The sequence below is a fragment of the Limulus polyphemus genome, unplaced genomic scaffold (assembly GCF_000517525.1).
Source record: "Limulus polyphemus unplaced genomic scaffold, Limulus_polyphemus-2.1.2 Scaffold145, whole genome shotgun sequence".
Taxonomy (NCBI): domain Eukaryota; kingdom Metazoa; phylum Arthropoda; class Merostomata; order Xiphosura; family Limulidae; genus Limulus; species Limulus polyphemus.
The window spans coordinates 206,152-219,109 of record NW_013665755.1 but is presented as its reverse complement, the minus strand read 5'-3'; positions in this window follow the sequence as shown (position 1 = coordinate 219,109).

Sequence of the window (12,958 nt, the reverse complement as noted above, 5' to 3'; positions counted from 1 at the left end):
TTCTCAGTGAAACAATATCTCCTTTGTTAGTTAGTGTAAATTCTCAGTGAAACAATATCTCCTTTGTTAGTTAGTGTAAATAATGTAAAAGATATGTGAAGCAAAGTGTAAAATTAACTTATTAATCATAAAAGTAAAATATGTACTATAAAACGTGTGGCTCTGTGTTCAAGGAAAGATTTATGGTAATCATTATTGTATCTTAAAGACCAGATTAAAGAAGAAAAAAAGTTGAACAGTTGATTGAATACGAGTGAATACGTTTATATATATACATATACTCACATATATAATCATATTTTGCCCTAGAGATACTCTTACTCCAATTATTAAAATTCAGGAACGGTCTTGGCAAACAACCGTGGCATTTATTTTTGTGTACAGATACCAAGTGAAAAAGATAACTAATAATTTGGTTAAATATCTATCATAGAGGAAGTGAAATAGGTATACTGCATTCAGTTAAAACATTTATTACGTTAGATACATTAGATTTCATGCTTGTATCGTAAGCTGCTTTAAGCCTGTGAATGATATTGAGTTAACTATTTGACTTCGTAGACAAATACCTTTCATGTACAAACAGTGCCCCCCCCCCCAGTGGCACAGCGGCATGTCTGCGGACTTACAACGCTAGAAATCTGGTTTCGATACCCGTGGTGGGCAGAGCACAGATAGCCCATTGTATAGCTTTGTGCTTAACTTTAACCACAGAAACAGTGAGGCCAGGCGTGGCCAAATAACGTGTCGGTTATGAATCAGAAGGTCTAATGATGGAGTCCACGATATGCCGCTGAACATACTCTGCACTTATTGCTATGTGCATGTTATAAAAGTGACAGTCACACCCTTCTATTCGTTTAAGAATAGCCGTGCAGACGGCAGGTGTTGTTAACTGGCTTCTCCTCTCTGGTCAGCAGTTTTTAAATTAAAAACCTTTGTCTTGAAATCTTAGATCTAGCTATGTAGCCTATTTGTTCTATAATGTTTAATTAATATCAAATACCATCCTCAAGTTAGTATGGTTGTTTTTGCTATGTATAGCGACAGGTGATAAGGCAGTCTATGCATGCATGTTTTTGTATTATATGTGTAGCAAACAGAAATAAAAACCATGTCTAAACTTTTAAATACTTCATTCTTAAACATTTTATACATATACAAGAAGCATTATGAAATTTTACCTTATCACAAAAAAGCACCAACAACGCGGTAAAATCTGAAAATACAATTAGATTATTGTAATCATTGTGAAACAAACTAAATTATATAGTAAAAGTTTCGGTTAAACGACCTTTATATAGACTCATGAAGATCGTTTGTACGAGATGTTTACAATATAATTCTTGTTTATATTCCTTTTACAGCTATTTGATCCACTTGTTTGTATGTTGAAAGTTTAACAACATAATAAGCAAGTGACACTTATACAATGCCTGAAATATATGTGCACTACAAAACATAACTTAAGTTGTATTATCTCAACTTTAAACAGTATTAATATAAAAATGTCATGTAAACATGTCTTAATTAAAACTATTGGCTATATTATTATATCAAAATATACGATAAAGTAAGCAATATTAGTTTCATAAAATTGTGGCCCGGCATGGCCAGGTGGTTAGGGAGCTCGACTCGCAATCTGCGGGTCGCGGGATCGAATCGACGTCACACCAAACATGCTCGCCCTTTCAGCCGTAATAGTCAATCCCACTATTCGTTAGTAAAAGAGTAGCTCAAGAGTTGGCGGTTGGTGGTGATGACTAGCTGCCTTCCCTCTAGTCTTATTACACTACTAAATTAGGGACGGCTAGTGCAGATAGCCCTCGTGTAGCTTTGCGCGAAATTCAAAACAAACAAACATAAAATTGTGAAGTTTAACTAATTTACGTCTGGCGTCAGATTAAACACGAATTGAGTCCTAGCGGCACTTCATCCTGATCTGCGTTTACTATGATGAAGTTACCTGCTTTATGTAAAGCATTAAACCAGATCAAATTTAGTGTGATTTTGCTCTTTCATTCCAGTCAATAGCGTTTTTATTCCTACGTAATTCTTTGTACAGCATATAAAAATATAAAACCAACTTCCATATTTTACCTGTTATTTATTTATACGCTAAAAGTGTTGTTAACTTTTTCTTTCCGTACGAAGATCATTAATTCATATATACGTTAAAGCTGATATTATAGGTTTTTCAGAGCACGAATTGAAAAAGCTGAAGAGTGTTAGTAGGGCCAGATTAAAAACTTGGGAGGCCCGGGGAAATTTTTGTAGAGGAAAGGGACATAAAACTGAACTTGAAAAATAAGTTGAATACAGTTCAATAGTATTCACATAAGCGATTGGTAGATAATATACATAACACCAATTCTAATATTTATAATAAATATAGAGTAATGGTAACGAATTTTTATAATACATATAATGACAACGATATTTTTGTGGTTAAATGATCGAACGTATACCCATGAAAGAACAAGATGTAAGAACATGTTAATGAAAAATCTCCAAGTAATTGGTTTATATGAAACGAGTAAAGTCACTGTTGTTATAGTGACAAGGTTGAAAACACACGTTTTTCAATGGCACATCCAATTTTATTATTGTTATTTTTTTATTTTACTCCCATTGAGTGATCCTTCGATTCGGGGGAGCCCAGGACAATAACACCCATTGCCCCCCCCCCATTCTGACCATGGGTGTCAGAAATGTTACAAACGTAACATGCAAAAAAAATATTGTTTGACCTTGTTAATTATATTAAGACCAATATTATAGGTTTTTAAAAACATGAACTGCAAGAGCTGAGGGGTGTTAGGTGTTTTACGAATAAAACATAAAAAAAGTCATTCAGTGTTGTTCTTGTTCATTATCTAGTGCAGGAAAAATAACTTTTCTCATTCTTATAAGATTTAATAATCGGAGATCTTTAGAAATTGATTTTTTTTTTAAATTAAGTGTTACAGACCTATCAAATGGAATGGACGCTCTAGAAAATGTTTTATGTTAAGTACTCGGATTCACTCGGAGAGCTTAGTAGGAAGAATGTGAGAGGGAGAAAAAAAAAGCACACCTGAAGTCCAGTATCCCAGGCCTATATTCATGTTTTATTTAACCCTAAATGGCAAATATTTCCTGAGTATGCAATTTTGAATAAATAAGATATCCCATTGTTTATCTGTTATTAAAGCGGTTCGAATAATAACTCGAAAAATAAATTAACCAAATCAGGAGTACGTTTAGATCCCACGCTGATTGTGAATATCTCCATTAAATCTCAATCTTAATTCTTCGTAGTAACTTTATTTACTCCATAGTAACACTAATTAAGATACCCTATAGTAACTGGGCTGTTTGAGTGGTTAGAAAGTACTTAACTAACAGAAGTTGCTGTAATTATGATATCATCATCATCTATTATCTCCATTTAATACTAGAAAAAGGAAACTTGGCAAGTTGAGACTATTTGTTTCTTGTAATAGAAATTTTGTGTTCAACGACGATTCTATATCGAAACTTCCTATATATGATTATTAATTAAGTATAATTTCTGTTTGTTTCGCGTACAGTTACCTAAGAACTATCTGCGCTAGCCAACCTTAATTCTGAACTAATAAACTAAATGGCACCCTCCGTCATCTCTGGGGCTACTGCATATCGAATAGTGCGATTTGATCGTCTCTCTCTCTCTTATAACGCGTGCACTAGCACAAAGTGCGGAACACGTTTTTCAGCAACTGGACAAGAACCTGGAACCCTGAAATTCACAGTTTGGCACCCCACCAGCCAACTACAAACAATACACTAATTTCTGTACTGAATGAAGATTTTGCAAATATAGAAAAGAGGTTTGTGGATAAACTAATTGCTAATATCTTCTTCAAAGAAAAGTACTGTAAAATGTTATTGGGTATGATTGTAGATAACTAATACTATTGATCTTTCAAGAACTTATGGAAAATTTATGTTATTGTTCAATGCTTTAGTATCTTCGTTTTAATTGTAATGATTTAATGCCTATCTAGTTTAATAATTTTATTCTCTCTCTTACTACATAATTCACTTACACAATATAATCCTCCTTATTTACAATGTTTATCCGTTACTTTTTATAATCCTCCTTATTTACAATGTTTGTCCGTTACTTTTTCTAGGCCTGGTAGTTAGGACCCTCGATTCGCAACCTACAGTCGTGAGATCGAAATTCATCGCCGAACATGCTCACTCTTTACCCATTGGGGCGGTATAATGTGACGGTCAATCCCACTAATGGTTAATAAAGAGAGGCCCAAGCACTTGGCTACCTTCCCTCTAATCCACCGCTTCAAAATTAAGGGCTAGCACATACAATACTTTATTTAGTTTCTTAGGGGTCCCCGTTGTTTGTAAAATGTTAACTTATATGGTTTTCTTGCAGAAATATAATGGAAAACTTGAAATGCCAAATATAAAGTGCTATTATAAGTCCTCAGTTCCAAATGAGTCATCAATATATGGACTTACAACACATTCCTTCAACTACTTGAATAAAATTTTTGGAAATTAATTAAAAATCTAAATCACTGGGTCTAACGAGTCTTCTTAATATCGCTAAGTGAATGAGTCAAAAACGTTTTAAACTAAAAAGCTTATTTTTGAATATAACGAAGTAATAGGCTTATACTTTCCATAACTAACTTATTCTACTCTGATACAAAACGCTGTTCCGACTCTCGTCTATTTTATATAACTTCAAAAGATAAATCTGACACCTAAATAACATTTTGTCTAGATAATTTCGTAAATTTTGCGCAGCTAAAGTTATGGGACAAGTTGTTTTTTATTATTCTTAATAGCTTTATTTAAGCGTTCCTCTAATACTTAGAATGAAAACTGAATTATAAAAATCTTTAGAATATAAAAAAAAACGTGCAACGGCCAATAACTATGAGTTGTTTTGAAAATTGAAGGCGAAGAAAATTATTATGTGTATACAAGTGTAACTATTCCAGTTTTCTATAGATATTAGTTAGGCTTGTCACACATTTTTCCTCGTGAAAGCCTAAAAAAAAAAGCTTTATATATATTTACCGAGACACATCCGTTACATATTCACACATTCTAAAGTATCACAAGCAGATGTTTCAACTTAGCTTGTCAAGTTAAAGACCGTGGATTCGTAAACGATGCTTCAGTGCCAGTTCCTAATGAACTCTGTCCGCAGTATCGCACAAAACAGGGATCTTGCCAAGCTTTAGCCCGAGCTCGTGAAGACAATGTTTTTCAGCAACTTAGAGGATCCAAGCCCAAACTTCCACGTAACAGATAATAGATCACTGCGACGAAATAAATTTCTGTGGATGCTTCAAATTCCTCTCTCTTTACCGAGACTGATTGATTATCAGGATGCAAGAACGTTTGAAACTGAATAGTCTTTTCCTTTAGATCGCTACGTCTGGGTAAGAAGTTGTTGAATAGGGTTACTAGTTTGAGTGGTTAAAGTTACGGACTTTTTTCTAACGTATAGATTGATGCCAAATGGTAATACTGTTTTACCACCACAAAGAAGCAGTAATCTATCTTTAGAGTAATGACTGCTATTCAGTGAGAAAAACAAAAAATTAGACTGTCAGTGATTACCACGTCAGCATGCATTCAGTAAAGTATTGAAGTGTTGTATATGTTATTATGGAATTCTGTTATGATACGGTAAGGTTTAAAAGAAAGTAAAGTAAATGTTAGTGTTAATTAAGTAAGACTACAACTTAAATATGGAATATTTACTAATCACACATATACTTGTGTTTAATTGTTTAAGTTTATTTTGAGAATTAGACCTACAGACAAAGACAATCAAAGTCGGTTCGACTAAGCTGTAGGTTAGTACTAAATAAATTAGACCAGCGACTACTTTTAACTGTTTAAATGAACTTTGATTTCTAAACAAAGCAACTATTTGGTAGAATTGTTTATTAACTCTTTTTTTTTTCGAAAATAGTATAACGGTGACATCAGCACTTGAACAGGCAGTGCGATGGTAACATTAGCATCAGACAAAATAATGCGATGGTAAAATTAACACCAGACAAAACAATGCGATGGTAACATCAGCACTTGAATAAGCAGTGCGATTACAGCATCAACACCTAAATAGGCAGTGCGATGGTAACATCAGCATCTGAACAAGCTCTGCGATAATAACATTAGCACCTAAACAAAAAGTACGATGGTAACTTGAACAGGCAGTGTGATTGTAACGTTAGCATTTAAACAGGCAGAACGATGGTAACATTAGCACCTAAACGAAGAGTGCGATGGTAACTTGAACACAGGCAGTGTGATTGTAACATTACCATTTAAACAGGTAGAACGATGGTAACATTAGTGCCCGAACAAACAGTGCAATGGTAACATCTTCACCTGAACAAACAATTTAATGGTAAGTAACAAACGTCCATTATAAAATTGTTTGTCGTGACAAGACATGACTGATAATTATTGAAGAGGCTTTCATATAGTATTAACATTCACAAAATAAGTCCTTTTACGGTTGCTTGTCTGTGTATCTTACCGTTGAGTTGCCAGATGTTAAGATATTCACTAGAAATAAGAAGCTAGCCATTACATTCTTGATTACCTCACCAACGTTAGCACACTGCTAAAACATCAGTCCCACATAACAAAGCATTATTTATTTATTAAGAACTTTTACCTTCATATTTGCACTGGGCGTGTATTTATGTAATTATTTGTTATTTCATTGAAAAAAACGTTCTCGTTTTAATGCTCTTGCAAATGTGATAGTATGTGCTGAGTAAGGAAAAACATGGATATTATGGTTTCAGTTTGCCTGTCAAAGGTTTACAAGAAAGGTGATTTGGCGTTATGCACAGCTGTTCCACGCGGTTTTTGAGTTATATGATATCCATATTTTCTCTGGCCATGTGTCACACACTTGCTTTGTGGCTACTGCCATCATCAGGACTTGTAATTATAACCGCAGCTTCTTGCAGTAAACCACGTGCATATCTTTTAAGTTGAAAAAAGACACTCTTTTTTTTTTTTTCTGTGACTGTCATCAACGGTGTATAACTTACGCAAAGCATAAAAGCCACTGCCTTCGCTGACTCTGAAATTTGAGTCCAATGATTATAAGAATCCATTGCTAGTAGTTGCGTCTTGTGGTAGGAAATTACCTCACCCCCCTCTTCTTCTTTAACAGATCTTATCAGTTCAGGAACCACATAAACCTTCCCAATGTTTCGTTTCAAAACTTTTACACTAATTAAGCTATAGCCATAATCAATTCCGAAATAACAGATGTAGTTACACAATGGAATACTTTAAAATAAATAAATGTGACAAAAATAAATAATGGTTTAGTAAAAGATCGCTTTTTGGATGATTAAGATGCCAAGTAGTTCACAGAAAGCGACATGGGTTTTTCGTGGAACTACTTCAGATTTCAAGACCTCAGAAACTTGCATTGATCCTACAGGAAACTAAGCCTACAGACTAATTAAACAATCTGGTGAGTCTGGTTTATGTTGAGTTTGGAGGGGATAGGGGAGGGGTAAACATTTACAAGGTTCCCTTAGCATCTTCATTGTTGGTAAACAAAAGTTGAATGAATTTCCTACTGAATCATTCAGTGATTTTATTTGAGAACGCAAAATATAATAAAGGCTTTCATTCTCCAAACAATACCTTATATTTTTCTGTGGGTCATCTTTAGTAACCTCTTAATAGACATAGACAGAGAATAATTTTTACAATCGTGTACATGTAACATATACTGCATTTATAAAACGTCAAGTGATATATCGGATGTTTTCACTACCAATATTTATTAGAAATAAATAGAAAATTCCTCGTAGTTAAACAAGCGTCTCATACAGTTGGATTAGCGAAAATATAATTAGATATAAATATAAAACAAAGAAATTCCTACCAAAGAATATTTATTTTTTTCTTTTCTAGAATTTGTTTTCATTGTTCGCGAAAATCAACTCAAGCGGTATTTGTGCTATCCGTTCTAATTTTGATTACTATGAATCTGTGGGTCCATCATTCGCGTCCCCTAGCCACAGTAAACGAAAAAAATCGCGTCGCACTTTGAGGCAATAGCTGCGTTACAAGAGTGACCGTCAAAATCTCACTGTTCAATTAGAATAACCCAATCCTTGACGGTGGGAGCTGTTCACTAGCTGCTTTCTTTCTAGTCTCTCAGTTCAAAATTAAGACAACTATGCACATATGACCTTTGAGTAGTTTTGCGCGAATAGCCGAAACAAACAAACCAGGCTTGATACTTTGTAAATCAGAACATTTTACATCACCAAAATATTCCTCGCTGTTTTAATACGTCTACTTCACATATGGCAGCAGTTCGTAAGGTTAGCATAAACTTGAAAAGTTCTAGCGCAACGCAATTATAGATGATTTGATGTTTTTAAAAATGTGTTAATATAGAGCATTTGGCCAAATCCCAAGTCTGACACGAGACTTTGCATCTTTTCTTACTTCCTTCAACCCTGATTTGAGTAATGGCTATATATACAATTATACCAGGTTTCTGTGGAAAGGACATATACGTATATATATGTTACTTATCTTACACCTGCACGCCAATTTTGTAACACCATTTAAAGGTATCCCTTTTTCTGCTCTTGCGTATAATGATTTTTGTCGTGTATTTTATGTTTCATTTCTTTACTGTGGGTTATTTCATCCTACAAGTAACAAGTTTTGCTTGAAATGCACTTGCCTAATTAAATTTATAGTTTATTTATTTTGAAATTAATCTTTTTAACTTTACCATGAATTGTTATATTTTGATTGCATTATTTTATAACCTCGTTATTTGTCACACAAATCCTTAGTTTCTTTTCGTTTGTGTTTAGTTAGTTACTGTAGTTTTTCGAATAAGCTGATATTTTTTGGAGTTTTACAGACCCACTCATAGTCTATCGGTATTGGTAAGAAAACCCATGAAATGCACGAACCAACAACTGACCTTGATATTAGATGCGTGCTGTCTGGTGAGTTTAGAAGTCAACCACCTCCTGACGATATCCGGGTGTAGTGGGGCCACCAGGAGTGCGTAGTCTTTAATAAACAGCTCACATCAACGGTATTGTTCAGAAGCGTGCGACCTTTTTGTAAAGATGATAAAATTGAGTAAGAGAGAGATTTTCCCGCATCAAGATTGAATTTTTCTTATACATTGATCACTAATAACCATCTTCAACATTGCAACCAGAAACTAGAGACCTCAATGCTCTATTCTTATATAACAGTATCATAACTTGACCCTAAACTCGTTAGAATGAAAATATACGTTTCACAGTTTTTCTCCAGTGTTAATACATACAGTATACCATAAATTTCAGTAAATATTTCACAGGAAAATGAGTGAGTGTTTAATATCAATGTATTTTTTTTATATGTTCTTGTTTCAAAATGCTTTATTCAGAGCATACACCTCATGTATCTTTGTTTTAACACATAATTATGCAATGGATTATCCGGATTGTATCTGCCGCGGATATCAACCCCGAATTGTCGCGCTATAAAATCCTCAGGGCTGAGCTACAGGTGGACTTGTATATGTAATGCTAAGAACTTATGTTTGTTTGTAGTTAAACACAAAGTTGCACAATGGCTATCTGTGCTCTGCCCACCACGGATATTTAAATCCGGTTCTAACGTTGTATGTCCGCAGACATGCCGCTGTGACACTGGGGGGCAAGAACTTATAAGTGTAATGATATGCCAACCACACAGTATCTACTACATTCAGTGCCAAAAGAATCATCTTGCCTATTACCAGGGCTCATCAGACCAACTGGGATACAACATACATTCCAGTAGTCGAAGTGATATCCCTATAATCAACTTTCACGAAGAGTGACTGTTATGATGTAAACTAAATTAAGTAAGTGAATTGTAATTAGTATCAATTTTATTTTACGTCGTTTACAAAGCAGATTGAGGATAAGGATTAATAACACGCATTAGTTATTCATTGTTAACACCGATCATTTATTAATATTACTATTTTATTTGAATTAACTTTACTATCATTCAGAAGAGCTGGTGAACCAACAAGCCATCTTGTTGTTCCTCAAGCTGGTCAAGCAGCCTCAGCACTAAAGGAAGAATACACGTACTTCAAATAAATTATTTCACCAATAATGCATGTACACCTGGAACCATTTATTTGATAAAATTCAAATCTGTATATTCTGCATAATAACCGACCATCACAACTACGCATATACACAAGCTGGCTTTTTTTTTGTTTGTTTGTTTGTTTAAATTAAAACGTGGTACGAAATTATTTCTTTTTCATTCTACTATATCTAAAGATTGTTGGTTAAACAGGTTTTAAAATTAACTCATGAAAGGTGTGGTAAAACATTTTGTTACGTAGATAAGAAACAATGACTGCACTAGCAATTATAAAACATAAAATTACATCGAACAGCGACGTCTTACACTCATAAAATCAGGTCCGTCATGGCCAGGTGGTTAAGGTGCTCGACTTGCAATTTGCTGGTTGCTGATTCAAATCCCCATCCCACCTACTGCGTTCGCCCTTTTAGCCATGGGATCGTTATTATGTGACGGTCAATCTTACTATTCATTGGTAAAAAAGTAGCCCAAGAGTTTGCGGTGGGTGGTGATGACCAGCTGCCTTCCCTCTGGTCTTTCACTGCTAAATTAGGGACGATTAGTGCAGATAGCCCTCGTGTAGCTTTGCACGAAATTCAAACCACTCTTAAAATTACTTGTTAAGTATACAGGGTAGTAAAAAAGTTGTTTGTTACAGAACATAGTTTAATTTTAGCAATAACTCTGAAACAAACAATTAAATTGGTTTCAATTCTCTTCGTAATATTTTCTTTAGTATTGGCCGTACAATATTAACCATACTAACCGTATAGCATCAACTATGTAATAACTTTTGATTCATTCTATAGCAAACAAAAATTTATTAAATTAACTTCACAAGATTGGGTACTTTTCATTAAATAGATTTTAAGTATACAAGAAAACAAGTAACATGACAACCACAGCCAGTTTAAGGTCGCAGTGGAACAACATGAACCAGCACTACATTTTGAAATTCTTTGGCATTTCCTAGTAGTGCAATTCCGATGCAAGATATCCATAAAGATATGTTCAGATTAGAGGTCTAAATTTCTTAGACGGGGATATTCTTTTTATTTAATGGCAGTGGAAGACAAAGATAAATGGATCGACTTGGGAAACCAAGACCACCGAGAAAAAGACCTGCAATAAATTTTACTCCAGTTGTGATAAGCATAGTGCGGCGTCACTGAACAGGTGAGACCACAAATATCAGTAGCAAAAATCGTCCACGTCCCCCAGGAAACAACACGCAACATAATCAAGAAGGATTTCCGTCTCGAAAAGCGACACAAGTCGTGTGTAAACAAGATGCCCCCACGACATATCAGGTGAACCATCACATACCTCAAGCAGTTGAAGATGAAACAGCTATTCAAGCTATTCCACACGAAGAAGTGTCATACTGGTCAAGTCGTTAGACGCAGCGTTAATGGATTGTTGTGTATTTCTTCATATAATAGATAGATAGATTATGGAAAGCGTGCCGGGAAGACTGGTGTGCTTTTGACATGACAGCCTTACCACGAAGCCTTTTGCAATGGAAACTATGCTGCAGGGTTATTGTCAAGATATACTGCTATCAGATAGAGCACGACCGGACGTCGCGACATAGACTGTAACGACATAATGAGAATTAAAATCGTTTTGATATAACGTACTCAACCTTTGTGTCTGATACCTGAGCTCAAAGAATTGTCATAAAACTATTACAAATATATAAACAGCTTTAGGGGAATGACAATATTAAAAGTGGTATGCTTGAAATTTGTTTATTTAGCTTCACCTATCTAACTATCTACTTGTAAAGTAGTATGTTTAATAGTTTTTATAGATAAAAGTTTGAAAGTTAAATTATCAAATTAGACTGATTAATCCTAAACGACAGGAAATGCATTTTTCTTCTGTCTATTTATATCTAGGTAGTGACATAAACAAGTATGTGGTCGTCAAGAATTTAATGTCGCGTTTTGGAACACTTTCATTAACCACCCCCAAAAAACGTATATCACGTATAATAGTTAAACGAGTCTAAAAATAGTCTAAACGTCACGTTAGTGTAGCCTATATAATGTGTAAAGTTTAGTATACTCGAATCCCTTATAGTGATGGCACTCGACGAGACACACATTCGGCATGTAATGCTGTTTGAATACAAGAAGGGTAAGAACGCCTCTGTAGCCACAAAGAATATCAAAGCAGTTTATGGAAATGCTTAGAACGTTCGTAAGTGTCAACGATGGTTCAGAAAATTACGTTCACGTGACTTTAGCCTTAAAGATTGTGATGGCAGGGGCCGACATTTTGGAATTGATATTGATGCTCTGAAGACGCTTGTTGAGTCTAACCCAAGGTAACACACTCGTGAAATGGCCCTGAAATTGCATGTCTCTCATAAAACAATACGTAAACATCTAAAGAATATGGGAGAACTCCTTAAAGTAAGTGTTTGGGTGCTTCACGAATTCTCCGATGATCATCGTTTCCAACGAGAGAACGTTGCTTCGTCTCTTCTGGCGCGTAATGCGCATGAACCATTTTTGGACAGAATTGTCACCGGTGATGAAAAATGGATTCTCTATGCGAATATTAAACGCCAAAAACAATAGCTCAGTTCTAGACAAAAACCACCTCCGACCCCATAACCTAGACTCCGTTCGCAAAAAGTGATGTTTGCATTTGGTGGGACGTCAAAGGAGTAATTAATTTCGAAATCCTCAATCCACAGCGAACTGTCAATGCAGAGATCTTTCGTCAACAACTGGAAAGTTTAAAACAAACCCTTCATCAGAAACGCTCTTCTCTCGTCAATCGGAAAAGT